This window comes from Furipterus horrens, unplaced genomic scaffold, assembly GCF_987537825.1.
Source record: "Furipterus horrens unplaced genomic scaffold, mFurHor1.1.pri manual_scaffold_10, whole genome shotgun sequence".
Lineage (NCBI taxonomy): Eukaryota > Metazoa > Chordata > Mammalia > Chiroptera > Furipteridae > Furipterus > Furipterus horrens.
The window spans coordinates 21,338,599-21,349,970 of record NW_028327180.1 but is presented as its reverse complement, the minus strand read 5'-3'; the positions used below and the strand labels follow the sequence as shown (position 1 = coordinate 21,349,970).

The 11,372-nt window shown below is 41.5% G+C and overlaps 1 pseudogene; it reads left to right on the top strand.

Annotated features, from left to right (window-relative positions):
• On the top strand, positions 1-10,975 carry LOC149999348 (tripartite motif-containing protein 75 pseudogene; annotated as a pseudogene).
• Positions 10,976-11,372: the final 397 nt, after the last annotated feature.

Sequence of the window (11,372 nt, the reverse complement as noted above, 5' to 3'; positions counted from 1 at the left end):
ATGGACACACAGCAGCCTGGTCACCACGAAGATCAATTGATGAGATTAGAATTTTCAGCCCAACTCACCGAATTCTGGAAGAATCTGAAGGGGCTGGAGATTAGGTTCTGTGAAAACAGTAAACACTACGGAGGGAGAGTTGAAGTTTCTGTGTCAGCGAGCACACCCGAAGGCTGGGAGGGTGGTACACACTCTAGTTTCTGCCCTCAATACATTTCCAGATCTCTCCCTTTGCGCCTCTTCATCCGGTTTGTCATCTGTACCCTTTATAACAAAGGTGGGAAACCTAAGTAAACGCTTCAGTTCTGTGAGCCCCACTACCAAATGAAGGGAACCCAGAAAGGGGGCTGTGGGGACCTCTCTGGATCAGAAGTACAGGCAACAACCTGGACTTCGGACTGGCTTCTGCAGTGGGGCTAGTCTGGTGGGATCTGATGCTGTGGGGTTTGACTCTATCTCTAGGTAAATGGCTTCAAATTCACTCTGTCAGTGTCTGCTGCTTATTGAATAATGGTTTGGTGGTGCATCATCCTTATCTGCATTGTTTAACTGGAGGTCTGCTGATTTTTCTCAACACTGTCAAAATTCACTCTGAAGTCCTTGGAACACTGAAACGCTCATGATTTCACCAAATTCCCCAGTTCGTTGCAGAGTAATAAAAAGGGAACATTACGTACCTATTAAAACAACAGTAAACATTTAATCGTAAATTTAGTAATCACATGCACACATATAAAAACTTAACTAGGGAGTACATTGAGAAAGAAAACGGTTCAGCAATGAGCAGAGGGCCTGGCACACAGCAGGTCCTCACCAGGAGCTCCCGGGGCCTTGCCCAGGCGGCCCTCCGCCATGCGCCAGGAGAGCGGAACATGTCGTCAGCTCACCTCCACACGGAACTTCCCCTCCCCCTACTGCCTGTGCCTCTGAACATACCAAATTACCCACTCTGCTGCCAAACAATCTGTTTCAAAATACCCAGCGAGTACCTCTGGTTCTCCGGCAGCCTCCTAAACCACTCTGACCAGGCCAATTCCCCCCCATCACCTCCTTTCAGCCACTACGGTGAAGCGCCAGCGTCAGTTCACCCTAGTCTGCACCTCATCTTGGTCGTCCTTGCTTCGTTTAGCCCCAAATTCTGGACCCTTCCTCATCCCTGCTTCGTTTAGCCCCAAATTCTGGATCCTTCCTCGTCCCCGCTTCGTTTAGCCCCCAATTCTGGATCCTACCTCAACTCCCACTTACCCGCAGCCTCTGACGCACTCGTCTGCGCAGAGCGAACGGCTGACCTGTGCCTTTAAAGCCTTTAAAGCTCTTGGCTCCGCCCTCCCCGCAGAGCCGATGAGCTTTCTCTTCCGGGTCAGGGGTGGGGGGGTGGACAACGCAGCGTGACTCCTACGTTCACTGTTAGGAACTGCTGCGGCTTTATATAACCCAGTAAGCCGTGGCCGGAAGTGACTGGCTCCTGATGGTATTTCCCATATTTCACTCTGACAGCGTCTTCTGAGTTTTCACCTCCCGTACCTCTTGTACTAAATCTCCCCTCTAATTCCAACAATGACCTGGTTTCTGAAGCCATGTAATATTTTGAAAAGTTTTCATGTGGTTTTTTCTCAAATGAAATTGCCGAAAAGGCGCTGCCTATTTCTTTAGAGGTGATCGTAATACCTTCTGCCCCGTTAAAGGAGATATTTCCAGAAACTGTCGTTGTCTACGTTTTCGGATTCACAGAATCATTCTGTAGTTCTCTGCTTTCACAGGCTCACACGCAGCAGACAAGCTCCCAGTAGCAACATCTCTCCTTTCCCTGCTCCTTACAGAGACAGGGACCTTGTAGGGGTGTAGAAGGAAGGTGAGGGAGAGGCTGTTACTGGCCCAAGGTTGGTGTGTCCGGTGCTTCAAAAGAAAGACCAATATTCAGTAGATCAGAGTTTGGAGCAAGGACAGGTTTACTGGTTGAAAAGATGGGAGAACTAATTCTCAAATCCATTTTAAGAGCATCTGGAACCCAGACATCTTTTATTGTTAAGGGAAGGAAGGACGGACAAGGTATGGGGCTGGCCCTGGCCAGGTGGGCCTGGAGAGGGATCCAAGGAAGAGTGCAAAATAAAGAGACTCCTGTAAATTTTTGAAAAACAGTTCCTGCCTCCACTGACACAGGGGATGCTAATTCCTCTAGTTAATTAGCATATTATAGCGGGAGCTATTAGCCTGGAGGCCATTAGAGAGAGGAAGCATTTCATTCGGTTACAAGGTTATGTCTGCGCAGTGCCAGGACAGGTATATGAGCAGATTTTTCTGGGTGGAGTGTATCAGAATTTTGCCTTTAGGAAGCATAAGATGTAGTTTGTTTGTTTTTAACAAATCTTTCTGGGGCTTCTGATCTTTTGTGAACTCAGTTAATTTTGAGTCTCCACATCCAGATTAGTGTTTCTCAGGATATGTTCATTTATTGACAGCTCAATCATTTGGATATTCACTGGTCAATTGTAGAGGGCTCACTGTCCATGGACTCTGATTAGCAGCCTGGAACACAAGGATCAGAGCACATCCTCCACTAACAAGGAGAGAGGTGAATCAAAGAATGAAGGTTTTGGCCTCCTCTTTATGACAGTAGCCATCTACTCTGAGGAGAGAGTATAAAGATTTTCTTTAATCAGAAACACAAATGCCTTTACTCCAGAACTATCTTATGTAAAGGTTTTTTTAAAATATATTTTATTTACTTATTTTTAGAGAGAGAGGGGAAGGTAAGAGAAAAAGAGGGAGAGAAACATCAATGTGTGGCTGCATCTCGCACGCCCCCAACTGGGGACCTGGCCCGCAACCCAGGCGTGTGCCCTGACCGGGAATCAAACTGGCGACACTTGGTTCACAGACTGGCACTCAATCCACTGAGCCACATCAGCCAGGGCAAGGTTTTTAAAAGTAAAATGATATCCCATATATTAGGTAAAGATGGTCACACAGACACTTTCTCTTCTCTATTTGCCTTTCTAGAAGAATTCCCACTTAATGGCTTTTTGAAGAACCTTTCAAATAGTCTATACATATAAAACCAAACATTGATGGGATTTATATTTATATATGTTTGTCTAGAGAACATTCTCCTTGTATGTCTTCAAATGAGAGCAACCAACGTACTCTACAACTGCCTTTGTGTCACACAACTTTCATCCTGTATCAGCACATTGTTTTAAATGTGTTCCCACCTTTAAGGAAAAGACTGAATGTGAAATAATAGTATAAAGATCTTAGATGTTTTCTAAAGAATTTGTAGGTTATCTTCTCCTCTAGATTAATGTTTCCCACAATGTACTTACCTATATAGTTTATTCTCTGAACATAGCTAAACAAAACGATATTTTATTATTAAAGCAATGCCCTTGGGTATTTTATTGGCAATTACATTGAAGCTGTAATCTAAGCTGGAGAGGATTGACACCTTTACTATATTGTCTTGCAGTCCATGCATAGGTAATATACTTTTACATTTTAAAGGTTTTCTAGTCTCTTTTTTACTGAGTTTAATAAACCCTTTATATCCCTGACTGGTGCGGCTCAGTGGGTTGAGCATTGCCCCACAAACTGAAAGGTTGCTGGTTGGTCTCCAGGTCAGGGCACATGCTTGGGCTGTCGGCCAGGCCCCCGGTTGGAGGAGTACAAGAGGCAACTGATATGGTCAGTATCGATGTTTCTTTCTTTCTCCCTCCATTCTCCTCTCTCTAAAAATAAATAAATAGCCCTGCCTGGTCTTATTACAGTCAAATGAGTACCAGAGGGGAAACAAAGGCAGGGCCCTCACCATTACAGGCTAACAAAGAACTTAATACAGAAGGCTAAAAGCAAAGGGAGACATGTCTCACCCAGTAACTCAGCAGTCCTGGGCCTGGTCTGATAATGTTGCCAGGTGTTCCAACAATGCAAGAAACACATATTAGCACGGAAGGAGGAAAGTCCTTGAAATTCTATGCATCCTTTCCACTATCTGGGAGAGAAGGCCTTTGAAATTGTGCTTTCATCCCAAGACCAGAAAGGTGGGAGAGGGTCCACGGTGCCCAAAGGGAAGAGACCCATAAACCAGCTTTGGTTAATTGCCTACCTCTGGTCACTATCTGTTCTATGAGGAAGTCCCTAATGCATATAGAAAGAGCCCATAAATAACTTTGGGTAACTACCCCAACTTTAATTTACCTTCTCCTTTCACTTACGTGGTTTACAACAAGATGAACAAATGGAGTCTGCAGCAAGATAACGATTTGGTCTAACAGACCCCCACATATACCTAAGTTTGGGTAGTTACGTTCCCCTGAGAAAAGCTAGCACCACCTTTATCCACCAATCAAAATGTAACTCCCCACCCCCATGCCACCAACTAGATAAGTCCTCAGAACAAAGAACTCACTCTCTTTTCTCTTGGCCACACGGGAGGACACTGGCCCCCCTCTCTCTTCTCTGGCCACCTGGGCTCTGGTCACATGGGTGCTGGTCACCCTTGCTTTGGCGACCCTTGTTTTTGCTCTCCCATTCACCAATAAACTTTGCATGCACACTAACAGGCTCGCTGATCTGTAATTCTTTACTGTATAGGCAAGAACCAGGGATTCTCCAGTAACAGTGTGGCTCACTGGATTGAATGCCAGCCTATGAACCAAAAGGTCGCTGCTTCAATTCCCAGTCAGAGAACATGCCTGGGTTGTAGGCCAGGTTCCTATCTGGGGGTGTGCAAGAATCAACTGATTGATGTTTCTCTTGCTCTCTTTTTCCCTCCCATCCCCTCTCTCTAAAAATAAACCTATAAAATCTAAAGTATATAAGGATTGGATAAAAAAATAAAATGTTAAAAAATAAATAAAATCTTTTTTAAAAAGAAGACCTGTGTAATGTTTATTTGATCCTAATACTCTCACATATTGAATCCTAGATTCATCCTTAGCTGTTTTACATTCTGATACACTTGTATGATATTCACTTTAAACATTCTTTTTCTTTACTTACTCACATGTGGATATACTTATTTGTTGTTCATTTACGAATATTTTTTTTTTTATACAATTGCCTTGTTAAGATCTCTGTAAAATCTTTATAATTTACCTGTAAATTCACTGGGTTTTCTTTTTCTTTTTTTAATTTTATTTATTTATTTCTTTGTTTAGTTATTTATTTATTTCAAAGAGATGGGAAGAAGGGAGAGAAACATTGATGTAAAGAGATGCATCATTTGGTTGCCTCTTGCACAACCCAGGTATGTGCCCTGACCAGTAATTGGAGCAGTGACCTTCTAGTTTGCAAGCTGGTGCTCAATCCACTGAGTCATACCAGCCAGGGCTCTTTTTCTTTTAAAATTTATTTTCCATTTACAATTTTTAGTCAGTGTTATTTTGTATTAGTTGTGCGGCAGAGTGGTTAAGTAAATCATATACTTTATAATGTGTTCTCCCCTGTTTCTCCAGTATCATTGGGTTTTTTAAAAGACATTATCCTTAATAGCAGTTTTGTTTCTTTCATTGTTAATGACTCTTTTTTTTTTTTTTTTAGCATCACTTACTGAGTTCACTAGAGTCTCTATTGAGGACTATACCATCGAGCTCTCAGGCTGTCATGACCCCTACCCACCCACTAATAAAAGTCAACAAGCATGAAGTCTTTATAAAAGTGAATCTCATGAAAAACAAAAAAGTAGGTAGAGACAGAATAGCTTTCAAACAATGAGAAATGGACATTATGGGTTCATTTAAATAATTTTATTTCTTACTTTATAATAATGATATTGTGATCCTATAGGATACATCCTCATTTTTAGGATGTCAAAGTTTAAGTGTTCAATGGGAAAGTGTCATGGCTTCTGAAACATACCTTTAAATGTTTTAGCAAAACGAAGTTACAGATAAAGAGAATAGATATATAGAATTGCAGCAATAAGGCAAATATTCATTGGGCAATCTAAAGGATAGGTATCGTATCGGCAGCCGTCCGTCTCGAGAGACGATGGTGTAGCTTCTTAAGAGTCTATCTGCACCGCCGAGAATGGCTGTGCAGTCCGACTCGGGAGTGACACGGTATCTGTCTCCTCCCGTGTTGAATCGACATCTTGCGATGACGCTGGAGTGTCCTCTCCAGTGGAGCTGAAGCTACAGAGCCTGGGCAGGGTGATATGGAGGGTCTGCTGTTGCCCATGCAGCAGACCCCCCCTCTCTTCGCAGCTGAAGGGTCCAAGGGAAAGACGGAGTCAATACAGCTTGGCTTCAGGTGCGCCGCAGGAGTTGCCGGTGTTGACTACAACGTCAAACCGCCTTAGGGACTCCGGCTCCGGATTTTCTGTCGGGGATTACTCCCTTAGCCTTTCCCCTGAAGAGGTATGCCGCAAGGCAGCGGAGGTTTTTTGGAGTCAGAGTTTTCCTTCTCTGATGAAAGGATAGGTATATATGTGTTAATTGTAATATCATTTTAACTTTTTTTCCTGCAGACTTAAATTTTACAAAAAAAAGAATGTCTTCCACACATTCTCCTATTTTTTCATAATAGGAATGTTTGCTCCTAGACAGATGGGTTGGTAGTATTAAGTGAAATGCTGCTGAGTTGGGACAGATTCAGAGACACTCACTTTTTTATTACATCCTTTTGTTTTGTATAAATTACCTTGTACCAAAAACTAATAAAGATATATTTTCATTTTATTTTATTTTATTTTTTTACAATGAGCTAAAGATAATTTACTCAATGAATGGTGCTGGGACAATTGGACAGATGTGCAGAAAAATGAAACTAGACCACCTTCTTACATCACATATGAGAATAAATTCAAAATGTATTAAACACTTAAATGTTAGACTGAAACCATAAAAATCATAGAAGAAAACATAGGCAGCAAAATCTCAGACATTGCTCAAAGTAATATTTTATCAGCTACATCTCCCCAGGCAAGGAAAACAAAAGAAAAAACTAAAAAGTTATTGCACAGCAAAGGAAAACATCAACAAAATAAAAAGACAATCCACAGAATGGGAGAGCATATTCGCCAATACATCTGATGAAGGGTTAATATCCAAAAAAGAACATACAAAACTTAACACCAAAAAAAGAAACAACCAAATTAAAAAATGGTCAAAGGACCTAAATAGACACTTCTCCAAAGAGGACATACAGATGACCAATAGACATATGAAAAGATGCTCAATGTCACCAATCATCAGAGAATGCAAATTAAAGTCACAATGAGATATCATCTCACAACTATCAGAATGACTATTAATAAATCAACAACAAGTGCTGGCAAGGATGTGGAGAAAGGGGAACCCTTTTGCACTGTTGGTGGGAATGCAGACTGACGCAGCCACTGTGGGAAGCAGTATGGAGAGACCTCAAAATATTAAAAATGGATTTGTCTTTTGACCCAAAGATCTTGCTTCTGGGCATATATCCAAAGGAACACAAAACACTAATTCAAAAGTACATAAGCACCCCTATGTTCATTGCAGCATTATTTACAACAGCCAAGATATGAAAGCAGCCCAAGTGTCCATCAGTAGATGAGTGAATAAAACAACTATGGGACATTTACACAATGGAATACTACTTGGCTGTAAAAAAAAAAGAAAAATTTTACCCTTCACAACAGTGTGGATGGACCTGGAGAGCATTATGCTAAGTGAAATAAGCCAGACAGAGAAAGGCAAATACCATATGATTTCACTCATATGTGGAATCTAATGAACAAACTGAACTAACAAGCAAAATAAAGACAGATTCACAGAAAGCAGGGGGTTGGGGGGAGGTTAGGGGGAGGAGAGATCGAGGAAAAAAGGAAAAAGGACTCATGGTCACAGAAAACAGTGTGGTAAGTCAGGGGTTGGAGGAGGGTATAAGGGGACTACATGATAATGGGGAAAAAATACAATAAATTTTTTAAAAAAGTATTCCCGGGACTTCTGGCCAAGATGGAGGCGTAGGTAGACACACTGCATCTCCCTCCACAACTAAGAAGGAATAGTGCAAAACTGTAGACAGCCAGAAGTTCTAGAAAATTGAGCTGCATGGAAGTTCAACAAGCAAAGATATAAAGAAGAAATACTCAACCGGACAGGCAGGAGAGGGGAGGAGCAGAGGCAGAGAGGACACGATGTGGAGGCAACATGCTGTGGCAGGCCAACAGAAAGCAGTCACACAATCACACTTTTAAAAAAAGTAGGGAGGGACACCTGGGGAGCACTCCCAGAACCACACCAGACCGCAGAGCTCATAGTTCCAGCTCCAGGGAAAATAAAACCTCATTGCTTTTGACTGTGCAGACCAATGGGGGTTGGGGCGGAGGCAGAAACTGCTGGTCTCTCAGTAGAGTCTGCTCGTTTAGAGGGCTTGCATGGTCCTAGCGATGTGGGACTCAAATGTTGGAAAGTTTTAATTTCAGGTAACAGCTAATAAGCTTAGAAATAATATATGTAAAAGGCTATTGTTTCAGGAACTAGAGGTATGACCCACCTTGACTCCAGGAAACCATAAGCAGTTCTACTTTTGTGCTTAAGGAGGACTGTAAGCAATCAAGACGGTATCTGAGCCATTGTGCTCCAGGGTGAGATGACCACCACCCAGGACACAGATGAAAGAAAGAATGCTTCAGCTTTTATCTGATTAACTTTTTCCCTGAATTCCAAACCTCTTACCTACACTTTTCTTCTTATAAAAAGTGTCTGTTTATAATGGAATTTAAGACAGTCTGTTAGGATGCAAACCCACTGTCTTCTCAGATCACAGACCATCTGAATAAAGCGCCCGTAAAGATAAAATCCCTGTCTCTGCTTATTGGGTCTAGTCAGTGGATGACAGGCAGCATGAACACCGGCTTTTCTGGTTTCACTAGAACATTCGCAGACCCACCCACTCTGGGAGCCATCACGAAGCACCAGTTAGAGGGGCTCCAGTCCCATATAGGAAGTCAGAGAAGTGCCTGGAAAAGGGGCTAGTGCTGGGCAAGCGTCATTGTTCGCTCTCAACCTAAAAATATATTTTTAAATTATACAGAACAATCTCCTTCCCATGCTTTCCTCCTCCTTTTCCTTCCACAGAATCAGAATGTTGGAAAAGTTTTACCGTACATGAATGATGTCTACACATTGAGTAAAAACATGCATAAGTTCTAGGCACATCCATCAGTCTATAGAGGATAACATACTTTTTTTAAAAAAGAAAAAACTAAAAATGAGGTCTGGGGATTATTAACTGAAAGCCTGCATTGAGTTTTTATAGCCTACTAATTCCTTACCCATTTATTTTTTGTGTGGGGCACAGATCTAATGCTAGCATCGTTTATGGAATAACTATTTTGTGTCTTGTTACTAATGTAATATATACCCTCATATTATAAACAACATCACTGTAACTTTTGTCTGTAGAGGACAAAAGGGGGTTTTATAGATAGTAACCTCACAGGGAGATTTAATCATAGATTTCTAACTGGACAGGTCATGATGGGTAGTCATGCCCCAGACATATAACTTCTTTGCTTATCTTCACCTTAAGCAAGACCTGTCTGTTGTTTCTGTGCATCTAGGCTAACACATCTTTGACATCCCGTCTTGCTTTCTCCCATGTTTGTGTAATTTTCTTTACCTTCTCTCTTTAATTTCAAATTCATAAAAGAAACTGCAGAGCTTTTTTTGTGGAGTATTTGAGTTCTTGATCCTGGGCATATGTCTTCAGTTTGGCTCAAATCAACTCATAACAATTATTTACAAAGAAAAAAAATCTTTACATGTTTGGAATTTTCATGACATGGTTCACATTTATTTTGCATAAAAAGAATCTGAAGTTCATAGGAATTAAGTAAGTTTTCCTAGGACACCTAGCTAGCAAATAAATAACAGCTCAAGCTCCTTATGTCTCCCATATACACAGCTTGTTTCTGATTTTTCCATTTGATAAATAATTGCTTGCATGGAAATTGTCTTATAAATCAAGATGTTCTTCTCTTATTATTTTTTGAGAAAGTATTCTTAAATTAGTAATTACCAGGTCAAACGGTAATAAAAATTACAGATCTCTAAGCATTTTGAAAGTGGCTGTTGTGGCACAAAGAAGTGACAACCAGGTCCTGACCCTCTTCTGTGAGGAGGACCTAGAGCTGTTGTGTCCCCTGTGCATTCAGCCTCCTGACCACGAGGGCCACCAGGTGAGAACCATGGAGGAGGCTGCCACTTACCACAGGCAACAGCTCACCAGTTACATCGAGCCCCCGAAGAGGCAGGTGGCAGATGTTCAGAAACTAGTAACCACCCAAGACAGAAAACAGTTAGAACTGGGAGAGAAAGTGCAAGACAGGAGAAGGAAGTTAGCTTCTGAATTTGAGCATCTGACACAGTCCGTAGAACGTGAGCAAGAGGCAGTTCTTTCAAGGTTAGCTGAAGAAGAGAAGAACATCCAACAGAAACTCAATGCAAACACAAGTGTATTAGCAGACCACATTTTCAACGTGAACAGTATACTGAAGGAGGTGGCTGAGAAGTGTGTGATGTCAGATGCAAAATTGCTGACGGACATCAGGAGCACCCTCGTCAGTTGTGAAAGTGTGAAATCCCCAGGTGTCTATTTGTTCCAGTTACAGAGAGAAGGGTGCAGTCTTCCTCCGCAGCTTTTGGCTCTGCAGAAAACTATATGGAAATTTAGAAAAGATGTTACCCTGGATCCTGAGACAGCACATCCAAATCTTGTGTCTTGTGTCTGAGGATAAAAACGTCAGTGACATTTGTGAGGAAAAAGCAAAAGTTTCTCAGAATCCAAAGAGATTTACTGTGGATCCAGATGTCCTGTGTTCTGAAGGGTTTGATTGTGGCCGACATTACTGGGAGGTCCAAGTGGATGACAGCCTGAATGGGCCGTGGGGGTTTGTAAGGACTCCCTTACCAGGAAGAGAAGGAAGCCCCCAGCAGGACAAAACAGATATTGGACAATTCAGCTGCAGACTGGGGATTATGTGGCATGAGGGTCTGTTCCTGCTGCTTTACAGTAGCATGTGAATGGTATTCATACTTTATTTTTCAGTAACTGTTTTGTTTTTGTTTTTTGCCTATAATCTACCAGCACTTACCAATAATAATATATTTCATTCTTGTCATTTATCTTTTATCGGGTTAGCTGAAGAATAAAACGTATCTACAGTATTGTTTCCTACAGGATTCCACTATACATTATACTGGATTCACATAAACACAAAAATGCTTTCAGCTACAAAACCTTCTTCCCTCCCACACTTAAATCTTTTAAAATATTGTTATGCAAATTTAAGAGTTTATGCGAAGTAGAGATAATAAGATAATGAAGCTCCCAGAGTCATTATCAGTATACAACTTAAACACTTTAAATTCTGTTCAATATGTATC